This window comes from Rosa chinensis, chromosome 3, assembly GCF_002994745.2.
Source record: "Rosa chinensis cultivar Old Blush chromosome 3, RchiOBHm-V2, whole genome shotgun sequence".
Lineage (NCBI taxonomy): Eukaryota > Viridiplantae > Streptophyta > Magnoliopsida > Rosales > Rosaceae > Rosa > Rosa chinensis.
Genome location: NC_037090.1, coordinates 2,202,219 through 2,213,147, shown reverse-complemented (window position 1 = coordinate 2,213,147; position 10,929 = coordinate 2,202,219). Strand labels below are relative to the sequence as shown.

The 10,929-nt window shown below is 36.1% G+C and overlaps 1 long non-coding RNA gene across 2 annotated transcripts; it reads left to right on the top strand.

The window, feature by feature from the left end:
- The first annotated feature begins 6,537 nt into the window (after window positions 1-6,537).
- Window positions 6,538-9,195, top strand: LOC112191782. 2 transcript variants are annotated; one of them, XR_002933120.2, is made up of 5 exons: window positions 6,538-6,763; window positions 7,283-7,442; window positions 7,776-7,832; window positions 8,521-8,581; window positions 8,966-9,195. It is a non-coding gene; the product is annotated as an uncharacterized LOC112191782 (long non-coding RNA). The 2 variants fall into 2 exon arrangements; XR_002933121.2 differs by lacking the exon at window positions 8,966-9,195 and adding an exon at window positions 8,786-8,868.
- Window positions 9,196-10,929: the final 1,734 nt, after the last annotated feature.

Here is a 10,929-nt window from a genome sequence, read left to right as displayed (position 1 = left end):
CTGTTATCAGTGTGATTACAAAGGTGAAAGACCCACCAATTCCATAACAGTGTGAAGAGCTGCATTGGTTTCTGTGTTCACACTGTTTTTTTTATGGTGGCCTTTGTACCAATAGCACCTGCTATATAGGGGACTGATCTCCAAATAGTGGCTGCATAGTGGCTAATGCCCTTTAGCCACCAAAATCAGTGTGTGTTGGGCCAAAAGCCACTTTTACAAATTGGTCCCCATTGGGGAAAATTCTAGTAGTGATTGTAATACTAGTAATTATAAAATATTTTCAATTTCAGTCAAATATTAGTAACATCAAATTACTGAAATTTTGATAGCTCCAAAGAAATTTATATGCTTTATACTTTAATCTTATGTCACTACAACAAAACTGGGCTATCAACACCATTCCAAATGGTGCGTGTTGATAGAATAGACTCCAATCAAATTTTTTTTTTTGTCAAAGGGATGAATCAATTAAGAAGGCACAAGGCCGCAACAACAATACAAGGGACACAGCCCAATACAGACACATGATTCACATAGTCAAATGCCAAAACAAGCAAAGACTAGAGAAATCAAAGTAAAGAAACGAACAGTTGAAAACAAAAAGCAAAAGCAAAACAAAAAAAAGAAGGAAATACAACCGCAAAGCCCAGAAACGGGAAACACCGAAATCCAACAAATATGATGCAGCAACAGAAGACTCCAATGTGAAAACCCAATAGCCACCGCCTTAAACACTGTTATGGGGTTGGTTTGCTTTGGTCCCGTGACATATACTCAAAGACTCACCATCAGAATTTTGGTGCTTTAGAATTGTGGGTCCTGCCATGCCAATGGTGACTCAATGGTTTTTTATAACTTATTCTGCTTCACACTATTGCTGACAATGGTGACTTCAGAAATTTCAAATTAAAAAATAATAATAATAATTCAAATATGAAATCATTTTATGTGGATTCTGTTAAGGGTAAAACTGTAATTTTTCAATTCAAGTTAGATATATATATATATATATATATATATATATATATGTTTGAGTATAAATATCTGTACATGCATGACAGTCTATCAGTACAATTGAAGCCTTTGTATTCCATTTCGTTTTCCAACTTCATCTCTATTCTTTTACTTTTCTTCATTTTTGACAGAACTCTTTCATGGTATCAGAGACAGGTTCTGATAGGGACCAGACTTCATCATCAAAGTATTGGAATCATAGTTTATAGGCTCTAGATCCTGATAAGCATCTCACTGTGTTCGTTATGGTGCTAAGCAATGGTTTTCGATGTTTTTGCTGCAGTCTAATCAAGATTCCATTCAAGCTCTCATCTCGCGCTATGAGATTTTGGTGCTTTCAAGAGGTTGGATGCTAAATTTTGGTTCAGTTATTTCGTCGAACACTTCATCTGCATCTTATATTTTCTTCAAAGAGTTGGAGTTTTTCTTGAATTGATCTTTTTCAAGTTCAAGGATTTGATCATTCTATGTTCCTCTGGTTTTTGTGCGCTCGAATTTTGGTATCTTCTTTACTCTACCTGAATCTAGGTTAACTATTCTTGGAAATTACATGTTATTTGGACGTTCCGTACGTGGTGCTCTTATCTATCTCCACTTCTTTGTTGTGCGAGTATCCCTTAGAAATTTGCATATGAAATCCCATGAAGGGTGTTGAATATACTTGTTATACTTGGTGGAACCTCTGATATTTGCTTTGCTAATCATATACATATCCGGCGAAGGGTTATCTCTACATCTTTGTATATTTGAAGATGTAAATCCCATAAAGGGTCATATATACATCATTGTTGTTTACTCTGGTCTATAATCTACAACTTAGCTTGAGCAGAATTTTATTCTTGGGGGAATGAGAAACAAAGTTGAAAAAGAAGAACTGAACTGTGAAGGTCGGTGAGTCTCTGTCAGGTTCTTTTACAATTCTGTGCTGCCTTACATCATGGATAATAGTAATGTGTTACAAAATTGCCTACTGTCCAATTTCTACAATCTAATCACAGTTTGATTAGACGACTCTAACTATGTAACTTGGAGATTTCTGGTAGAGATAATGTTTACAGGTTGTGGCGTCATTAGATATATCGATGGATCATTCCCTCGTCCACCACAACACATTATTACATAAGAAGGTGGGGTTATGTCTAATATGACAAAGGAATACATAGACTGGGTGCAAAATGATTCTGCTGTTTATGTCTATACTTGCAGCTACTCTGTCTAATGATGTTCTTTCCTTTATTGTTGGAAGTAAGACTTCTAGGGAAATTTGGTGTTGACTTAAGTTGAAATATGCTAATGCATCGACATATAACATAATGACTTTGAAGACCTCCTTATACAACATCCAAAAAGGCTCGGACTTTATTGACATGTATTTACTTCGAGTTAAGTTACTATGTGATCAGCTTGCTACTGTAGGAGTTTATCTGGCGGATGAGGATATAATAGTCTCAGTTCTTCATGGTTTTCCAGTAGAGCTTGCTGCCATAAAAACTAAAATAAGAATCAAAACACTTAGATCCTCTGTTTCAATGAAAGAATTGAGATCTCTTTTGTTAATTATTGAAGATGAGATTAATCAAACTGTGAAGTCCATGTCTTTGTCCTCCAAGACTACTATGGCTGCATTTGGTGATACTCCCAGAGCTCAAGCTACTAATGTTGCATGTGTCTCTAGTGATATCATGTTTACAAGTAGTATTGCGTTTCCTACTTCTGAGTATATGATGAGAAGAGCATCTGCTAATGACTTACATTGTGGTTCCATGGTGATTGAAAATGAGTGCGCTAAGGAATTGGTTACAGAAGAATGTGTTCAAAAAGAAGAAGCAGAAGTTGCAACTTTTGTTGTCAAAGAAGAGTCTGATGATAACTCAACTTCTTATTCAACTGTGGTTGAAAGTCAGAGTGTTGAGCAACTAATTACAGAAGATTGTGCTCATGAAGACATTCAAATTCCTCAAGATTCGAAGAAGAAACAAACTGGAGAAGACTCTTATTTAGATAAAGAGGAGAAATTGAAGTTTCAAGAACATGTTTTTCTAGATGAGAAAGTTGCTTCTAATAAAGATAAGTTTCTACAAGAAAAGAAATCTACTTCTTTTGTTGTAATAGAATCTACTTCTGATACTGTTTTGGGTTCTCTTTGTTCTATCCCTGAGCTTTCATTTATGAGTTCTCTTCGCAACAAAAGTGATAATGCAACCAACTCAAGAACAGAAGCTAGGGCACCTTTTATGATATCTGAGCAGGTTCAAGAGTACAATCAAGGAAAGCAAACATTTGTTGCAAAGTCAACAAGGAGTGAAAAGCAAATGAATGATGAATTGCCATTTTACAAATGCAAAAATATCAAATCTGGTTTATCTCTTGATAATGCTTTCAGGAGGGAATATCACCAAGATTTTCATGATCAAGGTGTAAGAGGTGAACAACAAGATGATTATTTACAAGCCTTAATCTCTACTTGGAGCTTATCCGATACAAGGCTCTTTGCAGCTCTTATCCACTCCTTCATATCAAACTAAACTACATTGTAGGCAGGCCTCTTATCCTTTGAAGCTATGTCAATCACTGCCGCTCATTGATCTTGGTTGAAACCAATATTACAGGTTCCTATACTGCTGAAGTCTTTAGCCATTTTCTAATGCAACCTGATGGTAGCTTTTCTCCCATCAGCTTGAGGGAGAGTGTTAAGGGTAAAACTGTAATTTTCCAATTCAAGTTAGAGTGAGAGATGCACACACACACACACACACACATACATGTTTGAGTATAAATGTCTGTACATGCATGATATTCTATCAGTACAATTGAAGCCTCAGTATTCCATTTTGTTTTCCAGCTTCATCTCTATTCTTCTGCTTTTCTTCATTTTTGATATAACTCTTTCAACCTTGCTTATGAGTTTATAAGGGTTTGAGCCACTCCATCCATTGCGTTTTGGATGTGAACCCCATATTACTTTATCAGATTCAATGCACTCCCTTCAAATCAACAATACTACTAGTTGAGCAATTTCAATTATTAAAGGTTTTGAGTTCTCTGTGAGAGGCAGGAACTCGCCGCTCGCGCTCGGATTTTGATCGAGGTTTAGCCAAGGTTCTCTCGTCCGGCGGCACTCCAACTCTGTGGGGGTTGCCTCGGCATCGTTGTGAGGCTGCCGGACGGGTGGTGATGGTCTAGGGTCCTCTGGCTTCTAGGATCTGCAGTGGCTCTAAGTCTGATAGTAATATTTTGCTTTGTTTGGTTCGAAGCTTCTCCATGGTGGGGAGTCATGGCGTCCGGGTCAAGGGGTGGTACGGGCTGGTGTTAGGCTCTAGGCATCGGCGTCTATGCAGCTTCATTGTCTGGGTACAGTCTGAAGGAATTGTGTCCTAAAACAATCATTTTGATGTAATTATTATTGTAATTATTATTAATCAAAAGGGCAAGTTTATTGTTCATTGCTTATATTTGATATTTGATTGAACAAGGTCCAAGGAATATGAGTTAAAGAGAAAGTAATCTAAAGAGTTAGATGTGTGAGACCTTTACTCTTTCACACTCTTATCCTAAAAAGTTCCTAGTCATAGGATTATCACTTGGACATTGATAATCCGGAAAGACTAGCACATACTATGTATGCTCAATATGGAGGATGATATGTCTCTTGTCATTTGTGTAGAGACACTAATATAAGTATGTGGGTGCTCTTAATTTAAAGAGTACACTGAACGCGATCATTAGAGTTCTTGTATGGAGTCTTACTTACATGTCAAACTTGAACTCTAAATTGCAATAATACAAATTAGTCATTTGACCTGAGACACCATAGTTGTCTTATGAGTGAATAGATTATCTCTTGATGATGCAATAATATTGTGTCCCTTAATGGATATAATAGATGCATTCATTGGTATAATCAATTCGGTCATGGAGACATGTGAGTGTACAATAAGGAATCTCTATCCTTAAGTAAATAAGGTGTATGTTCAAAGATGTGATTCAATGAGTCTTTGGCCAAAGCATTGAATGAGATTAAAAAGGAGTTTTTAATCACATTCTAAGAATCACATAAGAATGAAAATCACATTAGAGGATTGACATATCAATTCCATACCCCGATGATGTGATTTAGAACATAGTGTTAGAGAAGGACCGTATTGTATTGTAATTCCAATTGAATAGGTTCTTTGTCATTCTATATTAACTAGGGTAGTCATGATATGTTGCAAGACGTCACTCATGACTTGTGAAGTCCCCGAGGATTAATAAACATTTATAATCCTAATAACAAGGGAGAATCAAAAATGGAGTTTTTGATTCGTAAACAAAATAGAATGGTTTCTATAAACTTCACTGCCTTGTTAATTAGAACCTAAGAGATCGCACACCATATAAGTGGATCCTTGAGATTGTATATGAAGAAGATTAAACAAGAGTTGGTTATGACCAAATAATTAATTAGATTTATTATTTGGACATAATTAGGTTTTTCGGGTAAAACCGAACCTATTGGGCCTAAACGATTGTCGGGCTTTTCGTGTGGACTTGGGCTTCACTAAATGAGATTTAAATGAAAGCCCAAGACACATTTTTAGTGCCCAATAACAAATATGGACCAGCCAAAATATTGGCTTTATGAAAGTCAATATTTTCTTTTAGTAATTGGAGTTATTTCCTATTATATAAAAGTGAAAGCATGGACAAAGAGAATAAGTGTGTCTCCACACTATTATTTTTCAGATTTGAGAGAGAGAGAGAGAGAAAGAGTTCTCCCTTGGTCCATTACCAAATTAAAGGAAAGAAGAACACTTGCATAATTTCTTCTTTTTCTTTCATCTTTCTTCATTTCTTGATTCACTTGGTGAAGATCCTTAGAGGCCATATCTTTTTGTGGCTTTACTTATTACATCAAGGAGAAGATCACAAGCACAAGAAGGAGTACAAGAAGGAGTTCTTAATTCAAGGTGCTTCAAGGTGGAGGAAACACACACAAGGAGAGATCAAGGAGAGGAACTTTGGTGGTTCACTTGGATCGGATTGAGATCACGCTCCAAGGGTGAGTAGAACAAAAACTACTTCTTTGTTCTTCCTTACTATGCATGCTATGTTTATATACATATCACAATAAGCCAAGATCATGGGTTAAAGGAATGGATTTTATGTTTAGTTAGTAGTTTAATGGTTAAACTAATTCCGCACTAATTAAAAAGTTTTGAAATCCATCCATTCCTTCACAGTCGGCGTTCTAGGGGCACGAGGGATCATTTTCTTTTGGATTGGCACTACTACAAATGTGGGCAAAGGCCACACTCTCTTTAGCCACAAAGAAGTTAATCGTGGAGATTTTGCTCGGTTAGTACTTAGCATAGTAAAGATTCCGACTTTTCTGACTATAATCGTGCCTACGCAATTGTTTATCTTTTTTCCTACCACTGGGGCCCACTTTTACTGTTACGAATAGAGAACCAAGCAAGTTACCGCACCATCAGTCTTTATCTTTGCACGTGGTAACCATTCACTCTCCTTATTCTTCTTTTTCTTCTCATCTCTCTCTCTATCTCTCTCTCATGTTGCAGCCATCTCCAGTCCATGGCAACAACAGCAGTACTTTTCCACTTGCTCGCTCTATCAGATTAGCAATCCGCTGCTCATTGTTAGGGCTTCAAGAGTATCGGCCATGACCTTCTATTACGGATGGTCTCTATATGTGTTTGGCTTCATCTCACTTAAATGGCGAGACTGAAATCTCATATCTGTAAGAAAGGTGCAACAAATTGGTTTTCTTTGTTAACTTTAGGGAATTGATTCTTTTCTTTTGTTTGGTTGTTTCTTGATTTTGTTTTTAGGCTCTTACATGCCCCTTTTTGTAAGGCAGATCTAAATTTTGGGGTTAACCTTTGAAGGTTAGAAACTTCGAATGTAACTTTCATATTTTTCAAAAAAGATGAGTTCTTTTTATGATCACTGGATTAGGCAAAGTTGGGATAATTTAGATTAGTAACTAGGATTTCAAAATAGGTTCAACATTGTTCTTTACCTTCCCTAAAAGTGTGCTGGGTTCTTCCAGAAACATGAGAAAGGCTGGTGGGTTTTAATTAAACAATTTCAACTCATGTTTTTATAAATTGTGTTGGGTTTGGGGTTCTGACCTTATAAGTCATGTGAATTTGTGTGGGTCTTTGGTATTTTCTTGTTGTTATCCAATAGACTTTTGCTGAAATGGTTAGCAATTTATATTTTTTCCTTTTAAGACTTTAACTTTAGTTGTTTCTATTATCTATAGATGTAAGACAGATAGTTGGAAAACAAAAGAGAAGCCTAATTGGTTTCTGTTGATGCAAGAGATGTTGCCTTGTTGGGTCTGAATTTTTGTTTGCAGAAAGGACTTGTCGTAAGGACATCACAAATCAGGGGTCATTGGATCTTACACATCATTAGAGAAGGTTGGGCAATTTGATCATTTAGAACTTGTTACTCTTTACATATATGGATTCCAACATAATCTATATAAAATAAGGATTTTGCCGGTGGAGTTTGATACTCGTATTATCTTTATGAGTTAAAAAATCTCATATACATATGTTTGTATTTTTGCTGGTTGGCTGGGCGTGTCAATCAAATGATAACCACAGTTTATTTAAATTTTTTCTTTTAGCACATAAGAGGGCCAGAGGGTGAGTTCGAGGTCATAGATGTGTAATGTATAACTCTGTTTAGCCAAATTAGAAGCATTTTGTTGAGGTGGTATGGCCTCTGATCCATTTCTTGATTTGCAGGTTTGCGAACGAGTTTATCAGTACTTAGTTGAAGTGATCAAGTTGGAAGAGTTGCAAGTAAATTACTTCATATCTTATCATGTGTGATGTTTTGTACCATACTACATTTCAATGTTATATGCTTGTTCTTGCTATGGACTTCACATGTGTATATTGCTCAATTTCACAGCTTGTGCTTGTCCAGTGTGATTTTAGACTTTGATTTTCATATGGTTTTTGGGTGTGCAAGTAAGTTTCAATTGATTTGTTATATGCTTTACAGAAGTAGATGTTCTTATCAAGCATTTTTTGGTAGTGTGGGTCTACTGGTTTTGTTGCAGATCTTATGTCATATCTAGTTTTTTATTCTTTTCTACTTTTGTAACAATATAAGTAATCTAGCACCAATTTTAATATCCTTGTAGCTCAAAAATTGGGCACTTAATTTTCTAATAAGAAACATGGCTGTTCTTATCTAGCTCTATTCTTTTGGCAGTGGAAAACTAGTTCACAAGGTCCAATGACTAGCTAGGCATAAATTGACGTAAGATTTTTTTGCTTAACTTAGCTGAGTCAGATGCATTTTGTTGCCGACTTACCTTTTTATGATGACTCGTTTAGTGTTATTGTGTGCTTCAACTTAGACTAATTATACTCGAGTTACAGAAGTTGGAAACTTTATACTTAAAGTCATTTTTTGTGAATTCCATTTATTTCTACAATTACTTCATATTATGTGGCATATGATCCATTTCCTGCCTTACAGGTTTGACTAGGAGTTTAACAAAGAAGTTGCTACTGAAGTAATCTAGCTATTTGCAAGTTTTGTAAGTACATGACTTAGTATATTTTCATGTGTGATATTTTGTACAATACTTTTCAAATGTTATATGCTTGTTTTGCTTTGGACGACTTCATCTGATTAGCTTTCTTATAATGCCATTGTAAGAGCTTTGTATCTCTTACTGTATTACTTATTGACAGAGAATGAAGGTATATTTTCATACTAAAAATGTGTAATATTCATATAGGGAATTAACCAAGTAGTAGAAAAGTTTGAAGTTGAAGGTGGTGTTATATTCATGGCAACTCCAGTTGATCTGTTGCAATTGGATTTCTGGTGCTCATATGTTTCATTGTAATTGCTATTTTATATTTTAGTAACAACTTTTTGTTTAGATATCATATTTAGAACTTCCATTTATATACAGAATTTTCAAAAGTTGAAGTTGTCACCAGAGCTTAAGCAGAAGTTGAAGTCATCACCGGAGCTTAACCAGAACTTGAAGTCATTTAGTAGAAATGCTCAAGTCATGATAACGAGGCCATCATATAAGGAAATCCTATATTCCTTCTTGTGAAATATTCCTTTGCTTGTTCCAGTGTGTAAGTCTTTGGATTGCTGGTTTAATGAACTTCGTTGGAGTTATTTTGCTATGTATTACTGTTTGGTATGCATTCCATTGTGGCAGTTGATGGAAATATCAAATATGTAGTTTGCAGCTATGAAAAAAAAAAAATTTGATCAACAGTATTATTTTTTTTAATATATTTGTTTATGAAGACACGAACAGAAAGCAAATGTGGCCTGTACTAATAAAATAAAAGAAGCCGACCACTTGCATCAGTTGCGGGACCCATCATGTCACGTTTGAAGAGTCTGTGTCTGTTTCGGCAATAGATACGGCTCTACAGAGCACGGACCGCAAAGAAAGTGGCTGCACCGTTACTGTACTCTATAGACACGCATAACCGTGGCCTTTGACCCTCATACCCACGAATCATGAACGTGCCTGTTGCTAAGAATTGTAGTAGTGTGGGTCTGGTGCTTTCTCGATTCGATGTTGACTTTGCTGTGGTGGCGGTGTGGTATGAGGCAGTCCTTGAAGTGGGCGGAGACGATACGGTGCGGTAGAGGCAGAGCTCTGGTTGCGGCGTGCGTCCTCTTCGGCGTAGGGAGGTGGAGGTGGAATAGGGCTGGATCAACGATTTGGGCTTAGGGTTTCTATTTTTTCTTTGGGCCATTTGGGCTATTTAATAGCTGGTTTTATTTTCTTTTTTTAAGGAACTCTAGGATAGTAATTTTATTACTTTCAATAAGTCCCTAATTTTTTAGGGAGCCCTCTAGCGAATCTTTCGGAGTAGTACCGATGGAAGATTCATGCTATTTCGATGTATTTAATGTCAAATGAGTGACCTAGTTTTATGTATCACTGTGGGTACTAACACATCTTCTTGTCTGTCTATAGATGGCAGCGGAAGGGTATGTATGAGCCATTCTGGCTTTTGATCAATATATTGGCTATCGCCTTCTTTCAAAAAACAATACTACTAGTTGAATACAAAAAATTAATTATGCAAACATAAAACTATGGAGAAGTTGATATACGTCAAACTACTTGGAAGTTGAAATGTTCCTATATTAGCAGTGACGCTATCCATCTTCTCCTTCAATCACGAGCTGCTACATCATACAATGTTAATATGAAGTGATAATAACTTTTGAAATACATAAACATAGGCTTGGTGCATATCCAATTTCACAAAGAAGAAAAAAAATACATACCCTGCTATTCATGTTGTTGGTAGATCAATGTTGACCATGGATTCCTAAAAGTAACAGAGCCATGACAATAAACAAAACATAAACAAAATTGCAGTTTGGAGGCCAAGAATGAAATAACAGAATTGGAGATATCAGTTAGCAGGTTATTTTGTAGGATTGGTGCTCCATGTTTTCTGATTAATCAAGCACAATCACCACTTTCACCAACACCACCACAGTTACTTTTTGCCACACTGCTGCACCTACTAAAATTTGGCTTCCATCATAGTTTGAAGTTTCCAAAAGAATTTGGAAACAATAGGAATGAGATGAGACATAATGATTAGCTCAACAAATGGAATATTGCTGCCTCCTAATCAAAATATTTTAAGGAGGATAATAACAAGCAATCCTCTATTTAGATGGGGAAATTATAGTCCTTTGATGTTAATGAAAGAAGGTCTTAATTACCATCAGAGTTCGGTTGCATGTTTTATTTCCCGAGGTCCGGATGTATATGACCTTAACACTTCCAAAGGACGCTGCCATGCTAGTATGCAATCAGTTTCATATCGATCAACAATTTCAACAACCTGATAAAAAGATGTTCCTGATTAAGGACATGTAGAG